The 19078-nt window shown below is 39.0% G+C and overlaps 1 long non-coding RNA gene across 1 annotated transcript in view; it reads left to right on the top strand.

Annotated features, from left to right (window-relative positions):
• Positions 1-19078, top strand: part of LOC137614437 (uncharacterized) — a 450523-nt gene that overhangs the window by 301635 nt on the left and 129810 nt on the right. Inside the window, exon 2 of the long non-coding RNA XR_011039089.1 lies at positions 18229-18348. This is a non-coding gene — a long non-coding RNA (uncharacterized lncRNA). The remainder of the gene's footprint in view (positions 1-18228; positions 18349-19078) is intronic.

Raw genomic sequence — 19078 nt, forward strand, 5'->3', positions numbered from 1 at the left:
TTAATTTGCCGGATATACGGCAAACAACTTTTGACAATAACTTGATCTGTTTACATTTATATTCCACATGTAATGTTTTTGTAACTCATGACACCATAAAACGCGTGATATTTCTCGCAGACAAAAATAGTACAGTGGCAACGTCCTCGCTAGCATTCGCATGGCAGCAGATCAATCCCAGCCAACGACCGTGTGTTTAATCTGTTTACTTAGGAGGCCACTGCTGTGGCTGGGCACCACAGTGGGCTGTTGGGCTTGCCCGACTGACGTTCTGATGAGCTTCTATTCTGAGGAAGCTTGAACTGAAACCAGGCACCTTTAATCTTTAAAATGCATCGCGGAATTTAAGTCCTTAAAGAACAAACTACAGCATCCTTTTAGCTGTAACAGAATATCCCGAGTTGTTGTGAGAGCTGTGTACATATTCTCTTGTGGCTGATAGCCAACAGCCATTAAGATTAAATGTAAACAAGAGCCGGTTTTAGGTTTCACCATTTCGGTGCCCGTTCTAATCACAGCGCAGACAAACCTTCCAATGATGAAGGGACACTCCAGCTTAATAGCCTTGCGTTGTTCTTCCGTTAATGTAAGAACTACGAAATGGCGAGCGATGTTATTGTTTGTAGGTATTGTGTCGTGAATGCCTTTGTTCAAATAGGTTATGTAGGATACACTACTGTATATATTAAAATCAAAAGCATTTTATAAATCTTAGATATGTTTTTAGATATAGACATTGCTTTCCAATTATTAAATTGAGAGAGAGAGGAGAGAGAGAGAGAGAGAGAGAGAGAGAGAGAGAGAGAAAGAGCGCCGTATTTCTATGTTTGATGAAATGCTTTATGGTATGAATCAATTAAACAAAGTCATCTTCAAACTCTATTGTTCGTGCATACATATATATACTGTATATACATCTATCTTTCTGAGTGGGAATACCTTAACGTGGTGAAAGGATTCGTGTATCATCGTGATTAGCAAAGCTGTACTAGTCAAAGCTTCACATACTAGATTGGTTTGCTGTGAGCGATCAAACATATACGCAGAAGGCCAGCGTGGTGGATGTAATATGGCCAAACCTTGTTTATATATATATATATATATATACAGTATATAAATATATATATATATATATATATGTATGTATGTATAGATATGTGTATATATATATATATATATATATACACATACATATTACACACACACACACACACACACATATATATATATATATATATATATAATCTTTGTTTGCACTGTCGATGATATAATGATATAAACATTTTTACTGTGTAATTTTACTTCTTTATAAATTCACTATTTAGTCTAGTATCCATTCCATATATAAAGCTGAAAAAACACATTGATATGTATGACATATTGTAAATTAACAATCACTATATCTCAATGATTTAATTTCTTCACGCAATATCAGTATTCAATTAGAAAGATTTTGAATTTCTTGTTAACTGGATGAAAATTATTCTTGAAAAAGAGGTAATATATTCGACTTCATGACTTTACCTTTAAAAAAAAAATCGAAATTGTAGTTCATGTTTAATCGAAAAAATATCTCTGATTGTCCCTTTTCTACAAAATGAAAAATACAGAATAAATTTACATCGCATTGACACACAAAAAGGGATTGATTCGAATGGCATATGACCAACATATTCATTTCAATTTTCCAGCAATTATCCAGCATTTTTGACTCGATCGTTTATGGATCTTTTCATTCCATAAATGAATCACAGGAAATTATATATCCGGGTTATGCTGTGTTTTATTTTCAACAGATTTCGCATAACTCGGATTCAACAAAATAAAAGTAGCTAATGATACTTTTGTGATATAAGTTATCTGTTTCTATAGTGAGTAGAGTTTTTTCTTTTCTAAACTGCTTAAGCTGTTTTTTTATTCTCACAGATTTGTCAAAATAGATTATATTTTTTTTATTTTTTTTTTATAAATTAGGTATATTTGTTCATGAAATATATATACAGTATATACACACTCATATATATATATATATATATATATATATGGGTGTGTGTGTGAGTGTATAAACATTTTTTTGGTATCAGGAAGTAAGTCAGTGTCCCAATAATTTTGAAAATTCACTTGTAAATAACTTTTTTGCATAAAAAAAATTAATTCCACCTCGGAAATGGTAGCAGTAAATGCATCACTGTTCAAGTCATATGTTATTGGTGATCTTGTCAAGACTGTCAAGGAGATACAAGAATTTTGGAAGTTTTAAAGACATTTTAGTCCATCCGTGGAGACTCCGTTTGCTCTTTCAGTAGAGCGAATTACTTTGTTTAGAGAGTTTTTGTGATCTTGTCTAACTTAGTTTTATATTCCGTTTACCGTGGTTACTTTACACTACACCTGCTGGAAGCCTGTTCCATGTACCTGCTAATTTGTATGTTAGAGAGAGAGAGAGGAGAGAGAGAGAGAGAGAGAGAGAGAGGATAATTTATAACCAAGTACCATTTGTTAATTAGCAAGGCTGACCTAGAGGATTATATTGGATTAGATGGGCAATGAAATCTATTCTGAATTGAGTGGACCGAAGCATCGTAGATTACGCAAGAGAGAGAGAGAGAGAGGAGAGAGAGAGAGAGAGAGACCCGCTGGAAGTCTGTTCCATGTACATGGTACATTGTATATTAAGAGGAGAGAGAGAGAGAGAGAGAGAGAGAAGAGAGAGAGAGACGTGACCTTATATTGAGGGAAAAGATAACTCCAAACAAAAGAAGATGAAAACCGATTCTCATTTTCGTTTCGAATTTATTTCTTGTCTTTTATTTCTGTGGGATTGACGTTTTCATTGCCCTCAAAAGTGCGTTTGCAATGTTGGTAGAAGTTAGAGGGATTTTATTTTTTATTATATATACACACACACTATATATATATATATATATATATATATGTATCATATATATATATATATATATATATATAAATGAAAATCAACACAATATCGTGTTCAAATAGAAATAAATTTCCTACCTCCACTTGGGGTCGAACCCTAGACCCTTCACATGAAATTTGAAATTTCATGTTTCCCTAAGGAATTTTGGTATATTGTATCACTTAATATATTTTGTTACCTTCCTTACTTGCTCTGGAAAGCTAGAAGCACAATATTAAGCAGCTTGACTCATTACCCATGGCTTAGAATTTTGGAAATTCGGAATATTGAATTTTTGGCTAGAACGTCTATATTCTAGTTTCAAATAGTTTTTTCATTATAAGAAATTGTTGTATTGCTAAAATGTCCGTTTGGTACATGTGTGTAAGCGCGCCCAGTCAAGTACACGACTATTCCCTGAACTCGTTAACTACTCTTTCATCGAAATTTCAATGTAAAAGTATCCGGTGCTACTATAGCGTGAGGTCTACCGCCATATGTCGCCTACCCAGGTGGAGGGTGAGGTCTACTGCGTGACCAGCGTCCCAGAGCCCCGCACCTAACCATCGAACATGTGAACTGCCCAAATCCATCGAACATGTGAACTGTCCACGTGACCTGACCATATAAAATGAAGCAAATGGAGCTCCTAAATCGGTTTTTCCCTCGGCCTAAAAGAGAGCACAATCTCTTGGATACAGTTCAAGAAGCAGATCCATGCCATAAATGTGGTTCTGTTATGCAGGCAAAAAGAAAGCGCAACAGAGGAGGAGAATTCAAGCCTGTGTTACGTTGCCCTCGAAAGGGTTGTCAAACTACACGGTCTGTTCGTACAGGAAATTTTTCCATTATACGAACATGAACAACAAACTGCACTGCAACCTAAGCCTTTGTGAAATATTAGAATTAATATTTCTCTTTGTATTGTATATACCAATGTCCACAGTAACGACTCTGACAGGAAAATCTGCCAATACTGTAACTGACTGGAGAGGTGTTGGCCGTCAGCTGTTCAGGTCTCATCTTGATCATTTTTGCTGGAAGGTGATGAGAAAAAACTCTAATGATCTATGTGTGTCATTCTTAGAAGATGTACGAAGTGTCTCGCTAGAATAAATGTATTGAAATATATGATAACCTGTTTGATGTACGAAGAGTGTATCGCTAGAATTAATGTATGGAAATTATGATAACATGTTTGATGTACGGAGAGTGTAAGGCTAGAATAAATGTATGGAAATATAGGATAACATGTTTATTATGACCTTTATACCTGTTTTGTAATGTTATTAGAAATCCAATGATCTATTTAAGTCATTTCTAAGATATGTTTACATTGTTTATTGCTTAAACAAATTTATGAAATGTGTTTCATCTATGAGGGACGAAATAATTCAGCAGTAGACCTCACGCTATTGTGCTAATGGGAGGTAGATCTCACGCTATAGTGTGGTAGACCTCACGCTATAGTAGCACCAAGTATCCCCTGTACAATAATTATACCATTTTCTATGATTTCTTGGGCCATCGATTATCAGTTTTCTTATATTTCAAATAGCATTCGAAAAATAAAGTTTGTTGTACGTAGCCTACTGTATGTTCTTATTTCAGTGTCTGATCATTTATATATCTGCAATTTTTATGTGTTATTGTGCTGAATGGTGCACAAAGTGTCAGAGACGATAGCTAAATAGACCAAAACCGTAGAATTCACTCACAAATGTACACAGACAAGAATGTATCATGTTAGTCACGCCATCATGTGTGGCATTTTGGTATATGTAGTGTATATTATGTTTGTGTGTGAGAGAGAAGCAATATTTTTGGATTTGAGGGAAAGATCTCTTCCCTGCAGAAACCTTTAAGTCCGTTTCTCAAAACTTGACATTTAGAGCCCATGGGCTGATAACATCCTGCTTTTCCAGCCAGGGTTATAGCTTTGGAGCCCATGGGCTTATAACATCCTGCTTTTCCAGCCAGGGTTATAGCTTTGGAGCCCATGGGCTTATAACATCCTGCTTTTCCAGCCCGGGTTATAGCTTAGCTAATAATAATAATAATAATAATAATAATAATAATAATAATAATAATAATAATAATAATAATAATAATAATAATAACTTGAAATCTGATCAGATGATCATTTTAGTCATTGGATCGTTTATAGTGATTAGAATCCAAGTCTAAAGCAAAGGTGGTATTAAGGATAATGTATTACAGGAATTTATTAGAGGAGGCACATAGCTGAGAAGTAATTGCCTGTTTTTTAGATACAGGGATATTTTATGATATGTATTGTCATCTAAAACATGCAATAGCACATGAACTGAACAATTTCACAAACCTGGAATAGTACACCAATCACCTCTTATGTAGAACATTTGTATATGATTTTCAAGAAAAGGAAATTAGGTAGGCCTATACCTCGTAAGGTAAGTTTCAGGAACTGTCACTATGTTCATCTTCATTGTTCAGATTGTTATCATATTAATTTGTCTTTCCAGTTTCCTCTCCTGCATTTTCTTTCACGCTGAAGAGGTGCAGCAGGAATGACCACCACCACAGGTACAGGATATTTCACAAGATAACTGTCGTCCTATACCACCAGGTAAGTTTAAAGGTGTATTCTGGTACTTGAGGAACTCCTTCATTCATGTTTCTTAGGATAAAACATTAGTTCATGTCATCTCGTTCCCATCCATATTATTCTGGATCAAGAGGATGCAAGTCTCCAGTCAGAGCAGTGTACCACAGGCACACTTGATAATGAAGTCTGCATGCATTCTGTTCCAATGCCTCAGTTGTCGGTGGTCGATTGCAGCGTTGTGGTACTGATGTTCATTTTTCAATCTTCTATGCCATGAAATGGTGACAGATCTCTGTCCTAGAAGAGGATTTTATGGTAATAGCAAATTCGTCTCCTGATGTGATGCAATACTGTGTCAACATATACTGACTGTTGGCTGAGCTGATCCAGTTTGTAGCCTTTTTGTGCCACAGTGATACCTTTTGTTTTTCCAGCCCCATAGGTCATGGCAACTGAATCACAGCCACTCAGAGCATTTAGAGCCAAAGTTTCAGGGACGATTTTCGGATGTCTGAGAGTAGTATCATTTAGGTCAATGCTACATCGATCTTTAATTGAAGATTACTTTGTCAGGGAGGTCTCGAGTTTCTCGTTTAAGCTGAAATATATAAGAAGTGCAAATGCATGAATGTTCTCTCATATAACTCGAATGTGTGGCTCTGAGTCTACCTTTGCCAGATGGATTACTTGCTGAGTAATGTTGATGTCTGCTTCTTCGTGCGTTGTTTGGAGATCAAACGTCGTGTCTAGCAACCTGTTGAGAATTGTGTGAGTGCTGTCTGATCCTAGGAAACCACAAGCCTGTGTTCGTTTCTCGCATTCTGCAAACAGCTGTTATCAATTAAGATTTATCCACAGATAAGCGAGTTCAACTGTTTCCCGTTAGCTGGGATTTTAGGATAACATCTCGAGCAGGCAGGTATGTCCTGCAAAAATAAGTCCTATAACATACAAACAATCTTTTTGCTTACCTTTCGCCTTTGCTCCCATATCTTCAGTAATGCCTCTCTCTCTCTCTCTCTCTCTCTCTCTCTCTCTCTCTCTCTCTCTCTCTCTCTCTCTCTCTTGTATATATATATATATATATATATATATATATATATATATATATATATATATATATATATATATATATATATATATATATATATATATATATATATTTATATATATATATATATATATATATATATATATATATAGAGAGAGAGAGAGAGAGAGAGAGAGAGAGAGAGAGAGAGAGAGAGAGAGAGAGAGAGAGAGATTACCCGCCCATCGAAGGTAAGAATACTGCATAGAACCATCAATAATTACAGTATGCAAAACGGCAAAAGTTCAATTTTCCATCTCTCCTGTAATATGTCCTGGAAAATATCACAGTTGACCATTTTGTATTAAGAAAGTAATATAACCCCCACTCTCTCTCTCTCTCTCTCTCTCTCTCTCTCTCTCTCTCTCTCTCTCTCTCTCTCTCTCTCTCACACACACACACACACACACACACATATATATATATATATATATATATATATATATATATATATATATATATATATATATATATATATATATATATATACACACAGTATATAAACAGTATATAAGAGTGTGATCTGTGCGTGTACAAGGGATTATAAATGTGTGCATTATTTATGCCAGTGCCCATGCATTTGCCTGCTAACTTGGCTCTCTTTAAAATTCGAAAAAGTCTGGAGAAATGTCAGAAAAGTAGTTCACGATGCCTCAACCGTCTGATCGTAAAAATAGCGGAATTAATAATGAATTCATTGTATCTTGTTCCGTCCTTATGCCATGGTATTCAAAAGAAATATGATTAAATAATGGTTTGATATGAAAAATTAGTTTTTACATTCCAATAATATTCTTGTCAAATGTATTCTTCCGCACTCTGGTACGCCATTACACTACCGGTTGCTGTCGAAGAAAGATACGCCTAGAAATACGTCTTGTTTCCGACATTTTCGATAATCAAAAGTTACTATTTTTTTCCTAAAGGTTGGTACCGTTAATTCAAATACCAGGCCAGGTATATTGAAGCGTCTTCGATGTTATTTTCAGATAAAAAGGGCAAAGTTATGTAAGTCTGCAGTGTTGGTAGGTCTACTCCGTTTCAGGCCTAGGCATTTTACCAATGGCGTAACTTTGGTCCAAAACTTATGTACGGAGCAGATGCAAGTTTTATTTTAATGAATATTAGTTTTAATTGGCGATAGAACTTTGATTTTTTTTAAAGACCTTCAATTATGTGTTTTCCCTTCTATCTTGGTGAAATTATATTTTTTTTCGAATTATAAAACGAAATTTTGACAACTAGGGTATTGAAGTATTTGACCAAATCTCCGTTAATCGTATGGTACCTATAACTTAGACCAAAAGAATTGACAGGCCATGTCTATATTATTTCACGCTTTCATGTTATAGATCACCTTGATTAAACTCGAATTGCTTAGCCTGTTGAGTACTAATTACATTTTTTCCTTCCATCATGTGACGATAACTATTATAGATAGGTAAAACTTAGTTATTTTTTTTTCTTGCCAATACCCTATTAAACCATGTAGGTGGTCAAAATTGTGATGTGCTATATTTTTCAAATTGGGAATTTTGGTAGCTTGGCTGCTTGTGTAGGCCTATATTTAATTGTCACAGATTGGGTCATTTTACAGATAATCAGTGTAGTGCATTATATCCATGGAAAAAAAAAACAGAATAGGCCTAAATGACTTAGGTAGCCTAAACATCCCTATAGGGCTCAAGTATGACACCACAAATCCTAAATTAGTGAGGACCTGGGCAACAGTACCCAAAGTGCTACTGTCCTCAGTGGGTTGTGTCCCCAGTGGGCACCTACCCACTGAGGCTAAACATGTTATATAGGGAATATGCAGGTGTGACCAATACCCCCTTTTACCTTTTTATATAGTGTAAAGTGTGTATGGAACAATTCATTTAAATATACATGATAATATTACCGTAGCATTGCTACCATTAGCAATGCCTTTGTAATGTTGTTAACACTGTGTATCATTGGTAACGTTGCTTATTTTAACATTCCCAGTACATACGTGAGTTTTTTTTTTTACCTGGGAACTCCTAGGTTAGGTTAGGTTAGGTGGGTTTGTTAGGTTCTGTACCCTTTTTGTACTTTTTATATATTGTGTAAAACTTATGAAAAATTATTTAAAATATGTATGGAAATATCTAGCATTACTATCGCTAGTAATGTCACCGTACCGTTGGTAACGCTGTGTATCATTCGTATCGAGGCTAATTTTACCGTTCTCAGTAAATACCTGAGGTTTGTGACCTGTCAACTACTAGGTCAGGTTAGGTGGGTTTGTTAGGTTCTGTACCCTTTTTGTACTATTTATATATTGTGTAACCGCTAATATTACCTTAACAATTAGAGTCATTGTTGGTAACTCTGTGTATCATTGGTAACGTTGCTAATGTTATCGTTCGGCATACATTTGTGAGTGAAGTTATCAGGTTATTACCAATTATCATGTCTGACAAATGGCTCCATTGCCTGAAAGGGACAAGACCCCATTCACTAAACATAGCCTGGTGGGGGCATTTTCCCTATATAACATGTTTAGCCTCAGCGGGTATGACCCACTGAGGACATGATGCCCGCTGAGGACAGTAGCACTTCGGACCCTTATCGACTTGGGTGGGAAGTCGGGATTGTAGGGTAGAATTGAACACTTCTTGAATACAATGTAATAATAAAGGAAGTCCTTAAATTTTGTCACAGTCTCGACATAATTCATTGCTCATAATGTAGTATTTAAAAAAATCTGCAATGTATGTGAACACAGAACAATAAGGATGTCTTAGCCTAGGCACCAGGTCCTGACCTAGCTAGTCTGAATTCTTCTCCCACTTGGTGAGATTTAAGAAAATCTTTCTTAAGTGAATCAAGTTAGGTAGCACCCACCTAACTTGATTCATTATCCTTCCATAATGTATTTTATAGGCTACATTGCTAAAGTGCAACCAAAATCTGGTCCAGTTATGTGATTGAGGACAACCCTTTCAAAGAATTACTAAACAATGTTACCATTTTTGAAAGAAAAACATGGATGGGCCTCATATGTTTAAACATATTTCATTCCTTCCTTTACATAACTACTTATATAAATTACATGAGTGTGTACTAACCTTAACCTAATCTAGTATGCTGGATCCTTACCTAGCTAGAGTAAAGGCAGGTTTACACGGTCGAACGGACCGTTTGACAAGCAGGTTCAAACAAACATCTGACCGTGTAAACACCGCTTTTAGACACCCTCTTCCTCCCACCTCATGTGACTTAATTATCATTAGATAAAATAGAATTATCAAGATATATCCCACCTTGACATATAGTGCTGTAGATAAATTCAAATTATGGAGCTATATTGTAACTTGACCTACTGCACAACACATTTCTGTTCAAATTAGAACTCAATCAGCTATCAGAGCTTTACTGTACATTGCTAAGTCTTGAAAGATAAAGTTATACATCTTTGTTTGCCAAACATAAGGCACAACTAACAAATATGCAACATAACACTTAAATGTTGTAAATACTAGGCTTGCTTGTAAGACGTTGCAGATTGCTGTCTATTTGGATATATTTTGTTCTAGATTTAAGGAGTTAAGGGAATGATAACTTGCATATAATGTGAGACAAATGTAAAAAGAACTGTTGTCCCAGTCTTATTGGTGTTTTAGAAATCTATGGGGAAAATTGTGCCTAGCCTGTGCTATTGCCATGTGTGTTTATGATCTTTTAATGTGGTAAAATTATAGAATGACACGGGGCAACATTTCTAATAGGCAAAACAGCTTTTCCTACAGTAAATGGTGTGCTTTCAAGGAATTTGACCTTTATTTCCACTGCAAATAGGCGCTTCAACCGTTGTGGATCCTCACTTCCCAATAGACACAGGTGGGAACCTGAGACTTTGGTTGTGTGCAGAGAGGACAAAACGTGATTATTTAACACTTTTGAGACGTGCAAAAGTCCACGTAACTTAACAAACCAACCTAACCTAACCTAGTAGTTCCCAGGTCACAATCCTAGTGGGGGCAAGCTTCCGGACCCCCTTTCCCAGGTTACAAACCTTCCCAGGTCATAGACCTAGCCAGTGGCAAGCCCTTGAACCTGCTTTCCCAGGTTACAGACCTACCAGGGGGGCTTGCAGACCCCCTCTTTCCCAAGTCACAAACTAAAAGTAAATGAGGAGCAGATACGTCCGACTTGTAAAATGTAAACAAATGTGAAATAAATATTTCAGGTAATTTTTTGTGTTTGTGCTTAAGAGAATAATGTATAGAGAAGAAAACATTAGCTTTACCACTATTTATTGATTCGACAGTAAATTTTCCCTACCCATAAGCCCATGCTCAAACTGGGTGACCCCATTACCGTAGGATATACAGTATTAGGGTATATCTTATTGATTATTTATTTACGACAGAAATAAAGGTCATTATGGATGAAAACGGGAGTTTTCCTATACTGTACTCAACTCCCGTTCTTTATTAGTAAAGCTTCTCCCGTTTTGTTCTATAATAATGCCTTTTTTTTAATATCTGACTTAGCTGGTAGCTATATATATAGCTATACATCCCTGACGTCCGACAGAAATTTCAAAATTCGCGGAAATCTCAGATTGGGTAGCCAGGTGTACCACCTGTGCGCCCTCTAGCGAGGTACCTGGAACCATTCCATGATTCCTCAGATCTTCGCTGCCGCTCACGCCGGCAACATCGTTAGATTTTTCACTCGCTGTAACCTGTATAATTGCAGTTATCTTGGTGATGTACAATTTGCTGTTGGCTTTCGCTTGTTTGGTTTTATTTTGACAGAGTTAGTGGTTGGATTATTATCGCTATGTTCGTAACTTGAAAGGGGTAGTATTAGGAGTTTTTTCCACCTCCTGTAAAAATAATGAACCTACTTTTAAAAACATGATGGCGGAAGGAAAACACTATGACGTCACAATCATATGATGTAAACTACGTAGACTACGTAGTATGACTTGCAAATTCTTTTCTTTTTCTATGCAAAGAATGGTAAGTGAATACTAACTTACAAACCAAAAGTATTTAAGTTTTTAAAAGATAAAAGGAATATATTATTTTAAGAAAATATTTGTCCTATTAATATACTTTCTTTAGATAATCATCGGTCTATTTTCAGAGATTAAATAAAACTAGCGTGCAGTTAAATTTACGCTACGTAGTTCTCATGACAATCGATAGTGTCTCAAATTACTTTGTATCGTTATTTATTTATTTTATTTTTCGATATTGGGAATTCTAATATTAATCAGATAACCTATTGCATTCTCATTCAAGCCCTTGGCGGAAGAGTATTATCTTTCGCAGCGGGCAGGTCTAATTATGGTCTTACGTGAAAGAGTATAAAAGTCCAAATTTCAGTGCTAAATTAGTGCAGTGAATCTAATCAGTCAGTGGAGGGTGCGTCTGCTCGATCCTGTTGTTATCCTAGCCTTAGACCTCTTCCAAGCTCCCCAACCCGGTGGGAGAAGGAATGTCAATCGGCAAAAGGAAATGAGAGTCGTTACTGCCTGAGCCGACGTCTCCTAGAGCGTTCCTGTTAACGCTTCCCAGAACGCTCGTCCTCGCTGTGGGAAAGGCGAGGTAAAAGTGTTATCTTCGCCGTCGGTTGACTCAGCTCACAGACAGGGCCTGCGTCTTACATATTTCCCTTAGTGTTAGACAAGAAGAGAGTTGCTCGTCATGACACCGAGCGTTTAGATTCTTAACACCTTAACGCTAGCGTCAAGAAGGACGCCGAGCGTTAAGGAATGGACTACATCACACCAAGCCTCGAGTAGTTAGCAGTCATGACGCGTAACGCCGAGCGTCAGGGCATTGGACGGCAAGCTACTAACGCTGCTATAAGAGTTTGACACGATGTTTGAAACTGAGTGCAACTTCTTCGTCATCTCTTGTTGGATGAGCGAACGTTATAGACGTGAACGTCATAGTTCCGAGCGTCTGAATCGTGAGCGTCATTGTTCCAAGAGTCACGTGGCACCGAGCGTCAAGCAGTTGCATGGCGTCAAGCGTCCAGCAGTTGGACTTGACGTCGAGTGTCAAGCAGTTAGACATGATGCCGAGCGTCAAGCAGTTACGTGACGTCGAGCGTGAAGCAGTTGGACGTGGCGCCGAGTGTCAAACATAGTTCTGAGGGAATAAATCGCGAACGTCATTGTCCTGAGAGTCACATGGCGCCGAGCGTCAAGCAGTTGCATGGCATCTAGCATCCAGCAGTTGGACTTGACGTCGAGTGTCAAGCAGTTAGACGTGACGCCGAACGTCAAGCAGTTCCATGGCGTCAAGCGTCCAGCAGTTGAACTTGACGTTGAGTGTCTAGCAGCTAGACGTGACGCCGAGCGTCAAGCAGTTGCATGGCGTCAAGCGTCCAGCAGTTGGACTTGACGTCTGGTGTCAAGCATGACGCCGAGCATCAAGCAGTTAGACATGACGCCCAACGTCAAGCAGTTAGACGTGACGTCGAACATCAAGACTCAGACGTCGTGATTACACCAGTCGAGCCGAACGTCTTAGATCCGATTGTAATGACCACAAGCGTCTAGCGTTGGAACATTGTTACGCCAGGTGCTATAAAAAATATACAGAGAAAACTGTTAACTGGAAAGAAATTATTTTCACACACCAAGGCCCACCAAAACAAACTCATAGTGTCTGATGGAGGGCAAGAAATAAACCCCTAATAGTAAGTAAAAGTAAGTAATGATCTTGGACCAATTGAGGCCAGAATTCAGGACCTTAAGGAGTTGACTCCTAGGAAACAAGGCGTCTCTACCTCGGTGAGAGACTTGGAGGAAGGGATCGACGATCTCCTTTCCCCTATTTATCTTTTAGAGGAATTCTCGTAGGAAAAGATCCTAAGATCCTTCATCCGTCGGTTGACTTAAAGAAACTCATGAGTTTTTTCCTGAAGAGTTTCCGAATTATTTTTTGCCTGCTGCTCCTCGTTCCCCGCCTACAGAGTTTACGCTAGGGAAGGCGTCGAAGGAGTCTCTGTTTACAAAGATGGTGCGGTCTCGATCATCTAAAAGAGCTTTGAGGATGATGGGAGACTGGCCTCCAGATTTAGTGTTGAGTACAAGACGGGAGAAGTTCTCAGCTTAGGAGTTCCTACCTCTGCCCAAGGAGACTTTTCGAGTCTAGTAGATGCTCCGCGTCTGAGAAGGACCTAATACTCTGGTCAATGTCAGAGCTTGATCATCCCCTCAAAGGTGTCTTCAGAGCTTTCGAAGTATTCAATTTCCTTGACTGGACTCTGGGAGCCTTGGGGAAGAAGGTTTCTGCCTTGAAGGATGTGGACACTGATAGTCTCAGCCTCATTATGTCAGGCATGGATAAAGCCTTAAAGGACGGTTCCAATGAGTTAGCAGCCCTTTTCTCAGCGGGGGTCTTTAAGAAAAGAGCCTAAATGTGTTCTTTTCTGTCCATTGGGGTTACACCCATTCAGAAGTCAGAATTGAGGTACGCACCCCCTTTTTTCTTCCTCTCTTCCTCAAGAGTTGGTCAAAAAGGTCTCTTCCTCTTTAGCCCTAAAGGTCACACAGGATTTGGTGTCTAAATCAGCAAGAAAGGTTCTGCATACTTTTTTCTCTAAACCGCACAGACAACAGTAGGAGCCAGACTAAACAACTTCTGGCGAGCCTAGGAGAGGAGAGGAGCAGACCTTTGATCCATACTATTACTAAAGGAGGGATGTAAAATCTTTTTCCTCGTGAAACCTTTAATAGTAACTCTGATAGACCTCTCCACCAGATACAGAGAGGAGCCAAAGAGACAGGCTATGCAACATCAAATGTGTGTCTTATTGGAGAAGGAGGCTATTGACCGGTCCTGGATGTAAGTGCTCTCAACGCCTTCGTTCAGAAGACAAAGTTCTCCATGGAGACATCGAAATCAGTCCTAGCAGCAGTAAGAAAGGATGAGTGGATGTTCTCTTTAGACCTCCAGGATGCTTACATCCACATCCTCATCCATTCGAACTTCAAGCAATACCTGAAGGTTCGTGTATAGGAGAAAGTTGTCCAGTTTTGGGCTCTTTGTTTCAGCCTAAGCACCACCCCTCAAATAGATGGTGGGTCTGCTAGGACCTGTCGTTCTTCTAGCCATAGACCTCTGTCAAGCTCCCCAACCCTTGGGAGAAGGAATGTCGAACATTCTAACCATAGACCTCTTCCAAGCTCCTCAACCCCTGGGAGAAAATGTCGACCATAGACCTCTTCCAAGCTCCCCAACCCCTGGGAGAAAGAATGTCGAACGACAAAAGGAAACGAGAGGCTTTAGCTCCTGAGCATACCTGTTGACGTTTCCCAGGACTCTCGCCTTCATCATAGGAAAGGTGAGGTAAAAGTGTTTTCGTCAACTTCTGATGACGCAGCACCCAGACGAGGCTGGCGTCAAGCTTCCAGACCTCTGAAGAGGAAGATGGACACGGTCAATCAGCGTCCTATCATGACACTGCAAGCTCCTGGTTGTAGTCTTTGGAGCAGTCCTGAGCTTATTCATTCTACCGAAGAAAGCTCTCCTGCCAAACGTCCTTTAAGGACGTCGGCAACTGTCAAGAAACGTCCAACTCACCCAATTGCAGGACAGTTGTCTGAGCCTGGCATGACCTCGGTTCATGCTCCTCCTCCACCGTCAGACTGGTTATCGTCCTCTGGACGTTCTGCGCATTCTTTAAACGGCGTAGAAAGCGAGCCTGTACCACAACAAGTTGACCCTAATTTTATTATGCTGCAAGATATGCAACAGAAACTCTCTTCGTTCATGCAAGTTTATCAGCCTGCGGACAACAAGAGAGTAGCAGGCCTGGTCCCTGAGCGTCAGGAGGCTTCACACCTGGACGCCAAGTGTCGTAAGGCTACTAGTCGAGAGGTTCTTGACGACGAACGTCTTTACAACTCCCCCTTAAATGTCGTGTTTCAGCCACTTTAACACAAAGGAGTCAAGCAGCCAGACGTGACGTCAAGCGTCCAGCTAACGTGATGTCGAGCGTCCAGCAGGACGTGACTTCGAGCGTCCAGCTATAATGTGACGTCGAGCGTCCAGCAGGACGTGGCGTCGAGCGTCCAGCAGGACGTGGCGTCGAGCGTCCAGCAGGACGTGGCGTCGAGCGTCCAGCAGGACGTGACGTCGAGCATCAAGCGGGATGCGACGTCGAGCATCAAGCAGAACGCAACGTCGAGCGTCAAACAGCTCGTGACATGGACGTATACGCATTTCCACCATTCAAAATTCATTACAAAGGGATGCAAAAGTTTGAGTCACACGAAGGGACCAGATTGACTCTAGTGGCCCACTTTTGGCCCTCAAGAGAGTGGTTCACAGAGGTACTGGAATTGGTGTTAGACACTCCAAGAAGCCTTTCATTAAGAGTAGATCTACTCAAACAACCCCACTTGGAAAGGTACCATCAAAATCTCCAAGCTGCTCTTCTAACTGTCTTCAGATTATCAAAAAACTCACAAGAGCTAGAGGTTTTTCGAAGTAGGCAGCTAGGGCTATTGCAAGAGCAAGGAGGACTTCTACCATCAAGGTTTACCAATCCAAGTGGGAGGTTTTTAGAGAGTGGTGCAGAGTCAACTCTGTTTCCTCGTCCAGTACCTCTATAACTCAGATTGCTGACTTCCTGTTATATCTTCGAAGGAAACGCAATTTTTTCGGCCTCTACCACATGAGTATGTTAGCAACTGTATTCAGGCACAGAAACTTGGACCTTTCTATTGTTAAAGACCTACAGGAACTTCTCAAATCGTTTGAAACTTCAAAGCAACAGCACCAGGATTCACCAGCTTGGAATCTGGATATAGTCCTGAAGTTCATTATGAGTGACAGGTTTGAGCCCTTGCATTCAGCTTCATTCAAGGACCTCACGATGAAGACCCTATTTTTGGTCAGTCTGGTGACAGCTAAAAGAGTCAGTGGGATTCATGCTTTTAGTTAAAACGTTGGTTTTTCGAGATAACAAAGCTATCGGTTCATTGCAGTTAGGTTTTCTCGCCAAGAACGAACGCCCTTCTCAACCTCGGCCCAAGGCTTTTGAGTGTCCGAACCTTTCGGATGTGGTTGGCGAGGAGTTGGAGAGGGTCCTGTGCCCAGTAAGAGCCCTGAAGTTCTACCTGGACTGAACGAAAGAGTTGTGAAGCAAGTCTGAAGCTCTTTGGTGCTCGGTCTAGAAGCCCTCGTTACAGAGGTCGAAGAATGCCCCTTCATTCTTCATCAAGTCAAGACGCATGAAGTTAGAGCTGTAGCAACTTCGGTGACCAAGCCGAATACATCATTGCAGAGCATTATGGACACAACCTTTTGGAGGAGTAAATCTGTGTTCGCTTCACATTATTTGAAACGTGTCTAGACACTTTATGAGGACTGCTTCACTCTGGGGCCATTCGTAGCAACAAGTGCAGTAGTGGGGGAAGGATCCACCACTACATTCCCATAATCCTAATACCCTTTTCTTCTCTTGGAACTTTTGTATTTTTATGGTTGTTCATGGAGATTGCGACAGTCTTCCACAATCATTGATTTTAGTCAGGTGGTCAATTTGTTCCTTGAGAGTGCCCGGAACAAGGGTATTGGAGGAGGTCCTGTCACATAGAGGTTTTTAGACCGGTTTGACAGCTCCTAGAGGTCTTCAGCCCCCTGGGTGGATCGCTGGATCTCATAAGGAAAACGGACATAATGAAAGAATTCTTTGAAGTCAGCTTCCTTATCAGGTACGAACCCTTAAGCTTGTTTATTAACTCTTAAGTAAAATTCCAACAATGTTGGCTGTCTCTGACCCTCCACCAAGGGTGTCAATCTGCTATATATATAACTACCGGGTAAGTCAGATGTTTAAAAATATTTTCATAAAATAAATTTTTGAACATACTTACCCGGTAGTTATACATAATTTAATTCCCCCCCCCCCTCCTCCCCTCTAGAAGAGACCTATGGGCATGGAAGATCTGAGGAATCATGGAATGGTTCCAGGTACCTCGCTAGAGGGCGCACAGGTGGTACACCTGGCTACCCAATCTGCGATTTCCGCGAGTTATGAAATTTCTGCTGGACGTCAGGGACATATAGCTATATATATAACTGCTGGGTAAGAATGTTCAAAAATTTATTTTATGAAAATATAATTTTCACTCGCATATTTAGTAACAGACCTTTTGAATTAAAGGAAACTTCCAAAAGTGTTATATTACACATATTAGAATTTTTTTAAGTAACCGTTTTTTTTTTTATAGCCTGTGGAGTAGCTAATGGCTGGTGTATTTGTAGAATGTGCTTGTGGGGAAAATGTATAAATATAAGGTCCTTTACATTAACTCACTGGCTGCCATGTTTGTGTTAAGTGCTTAAGGGGGAATACGAAGTTTATAATGACATTTAAGTGTGATAGCAGTGCATGATTATTTCTTAATATTGTTCTTTGAAAAAGTGTCAAGTTAATTCAGATATTTTTTTAAACTAAACTTATGTTAGTCAACCCATTAATACCTCTGAATAGGCAACAACACTTCATGAAAGATCCTTTTAGGTAATTATAAAAGCAAAATAGTCATGTTGAATTCCATTTTATGATTATACAAAACAATTGGAGAATTTTTAAAAATATTTTCACAAATATTTTCTTTTATCTCAGGTGCATCCTAAGCAATGAGTTATGGGAGACAGAAAACTGAGGGTTTATAATTTTTCTGCTCTTCGATGTCACCATAGAATCAATAAAATCCAGCTAGGTGCAGTAACTGGAGTTTCAAAGGTAAGGTTCATAAAGATAATTATTTGTTTGATTTGAATGGTATTATAAAAAATGGTGGCTTGCAATTAGATTGAGGTCAAATTGACTTTTAAGTCAATTAAAATTGAATTGGATCGCTTATGTTTACTGAGGATTATAGATTGCCAATTGATTACATTACGATGGATTAGTACTTTTATGGATAATGTTAATAGATTGTTAATGGATTGCATTAGGATATGTGAGATTAATATTGCATAAGGTTCAATTTCGATGATAATTTTATTCTTAATTAGTTATTCAATGCAAAATTTAATTTTTAGATTACAGTAGGATTTTCTTTTGTCTGTACTGCATTGACAGTTGTTAGTTTGACTAATTCTAGATTTTAATCAATGTAGGGTGTTGAAATTTTTTAATGCTTTTGTCAGAAGACTAATATAGTAGCCTACACTATTGGATTAATGATGAATTAAAGACGGATTTGATTGCCAATAGATACAATTGATTTGTATTTCCAATTTGTTCCGACACTACATACAAATCCTTTCGCTCTCCACTGGATAAATAACCCGCTTGCTGGGAAACTAACCATAATCTTTCAAGCAACGTATAACACCCCACGGCTAGTTAACGGTGGAAGACAAGCCACTCTGCTCACACTCACCGAGTGTATCAAATCACTGTTTGTTTTTGGCTAGGAGGAGGAGGATGTGTCGTCCCTTTCCACTGCTAAGAAGGAACCTGGCTA

Source organism: Palaemon carinicauda, chromosome 20, assembly GCF_036898095.1.
Source record: "Palaemon carinicauda isolate YSFRI2023 chromosome 20, ASM3689809v2, whole genome shotgun sequence".
NCBI classification, from domain to species: domain Eukaryota; kingdom Metazoa; phylum Arthropoda; class Malacostraca; order Decapoda; family Palaemonidae; genus Palaemon; species Palaemon carinicauda.